Genomic DNA, 8660 nt, shown 5'->3' with positions numbered 1-8660 from the left:
TTTCCGAGGGCCTCAGAATGTATACAAGCTTTCTGAGCAAGTCAGCTGCAACTGTTTCATAGTGGCGGGCCTTAACCTCCTCCTCCAAGGCTTCTCTTTCTGCCAACTTTGACTCAATAAGCACAGGGAGTACATGGTGCACTACAGTACAGTCCTGTTTCTCCTCTTCAGCCCCTTTGTCTATTTAAAGACTCCCACTCACTCTGGTCTCATCCCGGCCATCGTGTGCACCAGCATGCCTGGCTAAAAAGTTATTTTTCTATTCCTACTGTACTTAGGTTTTAAAGGGAGGCTGAGGCAGGAGGATCGTTGCAAGTTCGAGACCAGCTTGGGCTACAAAGTGAGCTCAAGGCCAGCCTCAACTGCATAGTGAGACCTTGTCTCAAAAAAGACAAAAAAAAAAGTGGTAGACATGTTCAGCTTGTACAAGGCCCAGTGTCTGAACCCAGGCATAAAAACAACTGAAAGAGAGGGAAGTATAGAAATCACCTGAAATACTAAGGAAAAGGCAAAACTGGAACAAAGACTCCACCTTTGTGAGACTAGGAGATAAATCTCACATGCAAGCACAACTTATTATTATTATTATTATTGTTGTTGTTGTTTTGAGACAGAGTTTCACCATGCAGTTCAGGCTGGACTTCAACTCACTTTGTAGCCCAGGCTGGCCTCAGATTTGCAGTGATCCACCTGCCTCAGCCTCCTGAGTGCTGGGATTACAGGTGTGCACCATCATGCCCAGCTGAAAGCACATTTTATAAAGATGGAAAGCAGATAGATAGGTGACTGAATGAGATTAGTGAGCACTAGCAGAAGCACTCCCAATATGTCAAGCACTGTTCTAAGCGTTTGTGTATGCTACCTCAGCAGAAGCTTCGTCCTTGAAGAAACTGAGCCAGAGCTATCTGGGTGCTCATTATACAGCTGGCTCTGTTTGTGAAAATTCACTGAGCTGTACATTCCTGATCTGTCCATACCTTTTTTTGACAGTCCATTTCTATGTGTTACTTATCAACTTAGACATTTTAAAATATACCAAATACAAGTAAATGAAAATGAATCATGGTGGTTATAGATGTGGGAGCATATGAAGTAGCGGAAATGCTAGACTGAAAATAGAGGGAATTGATGAATGTCTGTAATTCTATTTTCCACATTCATTTCCCAGAAAATAAGCAGCCTGCTTTATATCCCAGGTACGAGATTTCAACTCTTCTTCTCTAGATAACTGAACCATCCCAGGCACAACAAATATCCTGCTCTCCACTCCCCCAAGCATATGGAACTTCCAGTTGGATTTTTAGTGCCTTACTTTTAAATATAAACAAATCACCAAGGATGTCAGGCAACTCAAGGAAAGCTCCAACATGAAAGTCAGAGACCAACCAAATAAACACAAAAAGGGACCTTGGACAGAATAGAAACGATGGGAAAAGCAGGCAAAAACTTAAAGACAATCACTGTGCTTCTACTTCAATTAATACAGTCAGGGAAATGAGACAGTTTTGTATTAATAACACAGGAAACATAAAGAAGAAAAAGACCCGCATAAGGGAAGGCTGCCGTGAAATTTCAGAATGCTAGCACGAAAGGACACACCTTAGAAGCTTGTACAAGTAGATAAAAGTAATAGGTTCCATACAAAGGAACAAGAACAGGAATGGCATCTGACTCCTCAAAAGAAGTTATTTTTAAAATTTTTATTTTTATTTGTACAGGTTTGCAGTATAAAATGATTATACTTATTGTGGGGAGTTGGTACATGTACATTACACATTTTATTTTTTTATTTTTATTTTTATTTATTTTTTGGTACTGGAATTGAACTCAGGACCTTATGGTTGTTGCTAGGCAGACACTTGTGCCGCTGAGCTATATCCCTGGCCCCATAACACATTTTAATTGCTTTTATCTCCCCTTCCCTTCTCCCTCCCTTCATGTCTTTCAAAAGATATTACTGCAGCTGAGGACAATGAGCCATGCCTTCAAAATTCATAGTGAATATAATTTCCAAAATACAATTCTATATTTAGCCAACCAATTATTGAGTGTTAGGGTAAAATAAAAAGTTTCATTCACGAAGTGCTCAGATATTTTTCCTCCCATGAAGACACTCTGAAAAAGTGACTAGGTGACATTCTCCACTCAAAGTAGACAGTAGGACCTGGCATGGTGGGGTACACCTGTTTTCCCAGCACTTGGTAGGCTGAGGCAGGAGGATGATGAGTTTGACACCAGCTTGGCTATGTAGCAAGTTTAAACCCAACCTAGACTATGTAGCAAGACTGTCTCAAAACCAAACACACAAGAATAAATAAATGAATAAAACTAGATGAATAAGTAAAACTAGAGAGTAAATCAAAAAAGAAGAAGACATGTCATCCAGGAAGCAGCAGATCTAATTTAGGAAACTGGAGTAGAAGGCTCTGAGAATAAAAACAGAATCGACAGATTATCTATTAATTTTACTGTATAAAATTATATTGAAAATATGTTGGGTAGTTTAAGAAGACTTAGCCATAGATACAAACGGGGCTGCCATGTGCATATGTACAGGCCACCCACTGCACAATTCATAAGGCATCACAAAAAACTAAGCAAATGAAGAGACTGATTAAACTCAGGAAGCTGGGTGTGGTGACACACACGTATAATCCCAGCACTCAGGAGGTTGAGGCAGGAGGATGGCTGTGAATTCAAGGCCAGGCTGGGCTACATAAGCCAGTTCAAGGCCAGCTTGCACTATATAGTGAGACCCTAGCTCAAAAACAAAAAAAGCTTAAACCCAGGAAAAGGAAAAGTTCAAAAAAGGAAATGTAATCATAAATGCTCTTTTCCATCAGTTCACTATTTATACAAAATCATAATGTACACATAATAGTTTATGGGAAAATTCTATAATTCTACTGAGACGAGGAGGGGAGAGCTGGGGGAAAGATAAGAAAGCCACTGGCCAGTGCAGTAAATTGTGGAGGAGAGTGCGTGGGTTGGGGTGGGCTAGGCAGTCTAGCAAGGCAGAGCGAGGCCTTGTCTCTAGTTGCTGAAGACATTCTTGGAGAGGCCTCATGGTTGGTGGTATCTGAGAGCGGTGGGCATCTGCATGAAAGACCTCTCTTCTTGGTGTTGAGGGTGACTATTAGAAGCTGGTGAGGGCCAGGCACGGTGACGCATGCCTGTGACCCCACACTGCGAGAGGCCGAGGCAGGATTGCAAACTCAAGTCCAGCCTGGGCAATTCAGCCACTTAATGAGACCATGTCTCAAACTAAAAATGAAAAAGGGCTGGGGGTGTAACTCAGTGATAAGGTCCTGGGTTCCATCCATAGTCCCACCACAGTCAGTCAATCAATCAGTAAACAAACCAACCCAGGGAGAAGGGGTTAATCTTTACACCTGGAGTTCCCTAGTTCACTCAAAGTAAAAATGAAAAAGGGCTGGGGGCGTAACTCAGTGATAAGGTCCTGGGTTCCATCCATAGTCCCACCACAGTCAGTCAATCAATCAGTAAACAAACCAACCCAGGGAGAAGGGGTTAATCTTTACACCTGGAGTTCCCTAGTTGCTGGAGGGATGGTCCTGGGCTGCTCTGCTAGGTCTCAGGGAGTTCAGAAGCATCTCTCTTGGCACAGTGGTTGGTGGGCAACGCGGCTGCAGTCACACTTTAGCAAGTGTCTCGGAGGGTCGCTCTGTCCTCTTGGCCCCATGAGGGGGGAAGGAGAAGCCCCAGAGGGCAGAGGCCTGTCTCTAGCAAAGCTATATTCTCTATCATATGCTTCTGCGGGGTGTGCCCTCCACAGAGCGTTTGTGAGGAAAAGAAACCAAGCCAAAGCTCTGCCCCTCAGCCAAGCCTGGGCCCTAATGCAGAGACCCCACTGCCTGCAAAGGAAAACTTTTCTCTGATTGGCCTGTCCAAAGGGTGTTTTTTTCCTAATTGTTTCACCCAAGGGGATACCATTTGTGGCAATATTTCTGCTCTGAGGGTCACATCCTTTTCGAATTTGTCCTTAGGGATCTTGTGTAGTTACTGCAGCTTGGCTTTTTACTGATACAGATATTGGGCTTCTAAGTAATACGGGGCCTTTATCAGAAGTGAAGAGGAATTAGATGACCCTGGAAAAAAGGTCCTTCCCTGTCTCTCTGTCATATTTTCTCTCTCCCTCTCCCACTTCCCTCCCCTCCCCCCACAGGATGGGGCCAGTGCTGAGAAGGAAACCAAGGGCCTCACACAAGCTAAGCAAGTGCTCTACCCCGGAGCTACACCTCCAGGCCTCCCTTTGTTCTTTGAGTGGTCCCCAGCCCCTGCCCTTCCCAAAGGCAAACTGACATATGAAAAGGGGTTTGGTCAGATTAGATCAAGATGGCAGCCTTAAGCACTTGGAACTTTGTCTCTATTCTCCCTCCCCAGATCCCTTAAAACAGTACAAAAGTAAAACCTTTGAGTGATACGGTTAAAGCAAACTGTACCATCAGCAGTTCAGAGAGTATAAAGAATCCTGTGAGGATCAAAATCTCATGGAATCAAATTGGTAAGACAGGAGACCATTGCAAAACCTACAAGAGTAAATTACTTGAGCAAATCCACAGAAAATGAAATCTCACAATGAATAAATGCAAAGAGTAACCTGGTGGTGCACACCTGTAATCCAGCTGGGGCAGGAGGATCGCCATGAGTTCAAGGCCAACTTGGACTCCATAGTGAGACCCTGTCTCAAACAAATAAACAAACATACAAACAATACCAAGAGCAAGGGACCCCTGCAGATAACTAAAGAATTGCATTGAGAAAAGAAAGGCCAGTTGGGAACCTCTGTGACCACCCTGTCTCTCCTTGCCCCACTTTAATGCTAAAGTTAAAACAGTTTCACACTCAAGAAGGTGAACTATTTGCTTTCAAAAGTTTGCCAGTGTGAGTATAGGATCCTAAGAGAAACATAAGGCAAAACAAAACAAAAAACAAAAAAAATCCAGAAAATATCTCTGTGTAATATGGACTTACAGAAAATGTCAGAAAAAAAGAGACACAGCTTTAGCTCGCAAAATACACTGAAGTCTTCCAGTGCTAGAGGAAAATTATTTTGGAATTTTTCCGGGAGGAAAATGCCTTCTCTCTACTCATCCACCTTAAAGCACAGCCTGACAGGTCAACACATTCAACCCACGTACACAATGCTCCCTTCCTCCCCCTTGGGACACAGGCCATGTCAGGAACGCAGGCCAAGAGAACTGCTAAGGAAATTTAGGCAAGCTAGGTTCACTCGTCAATTTGTCCGTTATTCACTAATATGTAAATCAACAAAGGATTTCCAGAAATACTTGCAGGAAATCTATAGCAGAAAACAGAAGGACCAAAATGAATAAATAGAACAATTGACCCTGCGTAAGGAAGAGGCCGTGGAGTGTGGGAGTGAAATCATACAAGGAACAAAACCGATTTTCAGATTATAATTTTCAGACATATTGAGAACATATATTCAAAACACGTTTCAGACATTCAGAATCTCTTTACTGCTCAACTATGTATTACAGAAAAATAAAAAGTGAATCCTCCAAAAAGAGACCATGTAGAATATAAGAAATAATGATGAACAAAGAAACAGTAAAACTTTGAGTTGCACAAATCCTAGCAAAAAGCAGCACCATTGTTTTTTTGGAGACAGGCTCTCATTATGTACCCCTGACTGGTTTCAAACTTACAGCAACCCTCCTTCCTCAGCCTCCCTAGTGCTGGAATTACAGGGTTGTACCACCACACCCAGCACAAAAGGAGCCATATTTCAATCAGACAAAAATAGAATTCAGAACTAAGAATATTAAAAAAGTTAACCGAGCCGGGCATGGTGGCACGAGCCTGTAATCCCAGCACTCAGGAGGCTGAGACAGGAAGAGTGCCATGAGTTTGAGGCCAGCTTGGGCTACACAGAGTTTGAGGTCAGCCTGAGCTACATAGCGAGACCCTCTCTCAAACAAGACAAAACAACAACTAACCCATCATAGTGGAAGATCCCTCTCTCCTGCTCTCTTTTTCGTTTTTTCCTCTTATCCTGTTGTGCCTGCTTTCTTTCCTCCTAGCAAATGTCTATGCAGCACCTAGTACTAGCATATATCAGGTATCGTATTAGGTACTATGCTCACAATAGGTAGCAAAACAATCTTCGTGCCTGAAGCTTACAGTCCAGTCAGAAAGACATTATTCCAGTGTCCATTAAAATACATGTAAATTTAGGCCAGGTGTGGTGGTGCACACTTGTATCCCCAGCTACTAGGAAGGCTGAGGCATGAAGATGGCAAGTTTGAGGCCAACTTAAGAAAACTCTCTCAAAATTTAAAAATACGACGGGTTGGGGGTGTGGCTCAGTGGTAGAGCACTTGCCTACCATGTGTCCAGGCCCTGGTTTCCATCTCCAGTACCGAGAAAAAAAAGGTAAAATTACAACTGTGATGAGTGCTCCCCGATGGGTGAGGTACTGGGAATCAAACTCAGGATCCTGTGCTTGCCAGGCAGGCGCTGTGCCACTGAGCTATATATATCCCCAGTGGTATTTTGATTTATGAAGTTAGGAAAGGTTCCTAGATCAACAAAAACTTCCTCAGGAACTTAGTAACCAGGTGATGAGGGAGAAACAGCATTCCAAGTAAAAGGGGAAGCATGAGTAAAGACCCATGGCCGGAGGAAACCCAGGGTTTCTGAAGGACAGAAGAGAGACAGTAATAGCCACCGTGGTGGTGTGCATGCCTGTAATCCCAGCACCTGGGAGGCTGAAGCAGGAGGATCACTGTGAGTTTGAGGCCAGGCTGGGCTTCAAAGTGAGTTCAGGGCCAGTCTAAATTGCATAGTTAAACTATGTCTCAAGAAAGAGAAGAGATAGAGACAGAGACAGAGACAGAGAGGAGACTGGAACTCAGAGAGTGAAGGGAGAACTTTACAAGGCCAAAGAGGCAGATACTGGCCAGTGTATGTAGGTCTTCAGGCACTATAGTAATGATTCTGTCTTTATCCTAAGAATGATAGAAGTCATTGAAGAGTTTGAAAGTGAAGAAGACCACAGTGACTGTAGAAAATATTGGAGAGTCGAAGTCAAGCAAAGGGATCAGAGGGCTGTTGCAGTACACGTTCTCTGTGATGAATGTGATCATTGCGTATATCTAAAATGTACCAATAACATCTGATTGAAGCAAAAAAAAAAAAGGCTACTGCTACACTCCTCGTAAGAAAAGAGGCTATCTTAGGGGTGGCGGGAGTAGTAGATGTTAAAAGCAAGCAAGCAAGCTTAAAATATTTAAAACTCAGATAAAAGCTGGAGATACAAATTTGTGAGACATATGAACAAGCAATAATAGAAGCCCCAGGTATAAATGAGATTTTCTAAAGACAGATTATGAATTTAGAAGAGCAAGCTAGGCGTGGTGGCGCACATCTGTAATCTCAGCGCTCAGGAGACTGAGGCAGCAGGATTGTTGCAAGTTTGAGGCCAGCCTGGGATATATACTTAGTTCAGGGGCAGCCTGAACTATACAGAAAGACCCTGTCTCAAAAAAACTCCAAACAAACAGAAAAGCACATCTAACCAATTTGAATGTGAACATTTGGTAGTTGAATAATGAGGGTAAGAAGTAACCCTGAGACAGATGAATGAGGAAAAGCAGAGAGCGATGTGTCAGATGTGCCAAAGGGAAGGAATGTTTCAAAAAGAGGACTGGCTACCTCTGACAAGAGCTGCTGAAAGATCAAGTAAATGAAGACGAAAATGGTGTCCTTTTTTGCACTGGAGATCGAACCCAGTGCCTCATGCATGTTAAGCAAGTTCTCTGCTACTGAAATAACTCTCCAGCACCTGACGGTCTTTTTTTCTTTCTTTCTTTCTCTTTTTTTCTTTGCTTTGTAATACTAGAGCTTAAACCCAGGGAGGTGGTGAGCTAAATATCCAGCCATTTTTATTTTATTTTGAAACAGGTTCTCTCTAGGTTGCCCAGGCTGTCTTCAAACTTGCAATCCTCCTGCCTCAGCTTCCTGACTAGCTGGAATTACAGGCATGCATTACTGCACCCAGCCCAAAGATAACTTTAAACTCATCCACTTCTCTGTTTCTGCATAACACAGAATCCAAAAAGCTACTGTTTTAAAATGATAATTTATTATTATCATTATTACATATTTCTTGAGACATGGTCTGGCTATGTAGCCCAGGCTGGCCTTAAACTCATGGCAATCCTCCTGCCTCAGTGACCTGATGATTTATTATTATCTCACACTTATTTCTATCAAAAATACAAACTCTACATAGGGGAAGGTTCATTTCTGCTTCAGACTGTCTGGGTCCTCAGCTAGAGTGACCTGAGTAGTTAGGGGACCCTATTAGCGGTGGGCGTCTCTCCCTGCAGACAGCCCCTCCACCTGGCTTGCTAGAGTCTCCTCACAGCGTGACAAGTTGTTATCCAGTGCCTCCAGCCTTTCAAGTGAGTGTTGCAAAAATCCCTAGTGGAAGCTACAAAGCTTCTTAGGACCTAGTTTTATACATTCCCGAATGTCATATCTGTTGCATTCTTTTGGTTAAGCAAGTCCCTAAAACCAGCCCAGATTCAGGGGAAGAAGAATCAGACTTCAGTGGGAGTGACGGGGAGAAAGGGAGAAAAAGCACTGTAAAGTCACGGCTCCTGAGAGTG

Source organism: Chinchilla lanigera, unplaced genomic scaffold, assembly GCF_000276665.1.
Source record: "Chinchilla lanigera isolate Chin_1 unplaced genomic scaffold, ChiLan1.0 scaffold00171, whole genome shotgun sequence".
NCBI classification, from domain to species: Eukaryota; Metazoa; Chordata; class Mammalia; order Rodentia; family Chinchillidae; genus Chinchilla; species Chinchilla lanigera.
Note: the sequence above shows the minus strand (reverse complement) of the source record.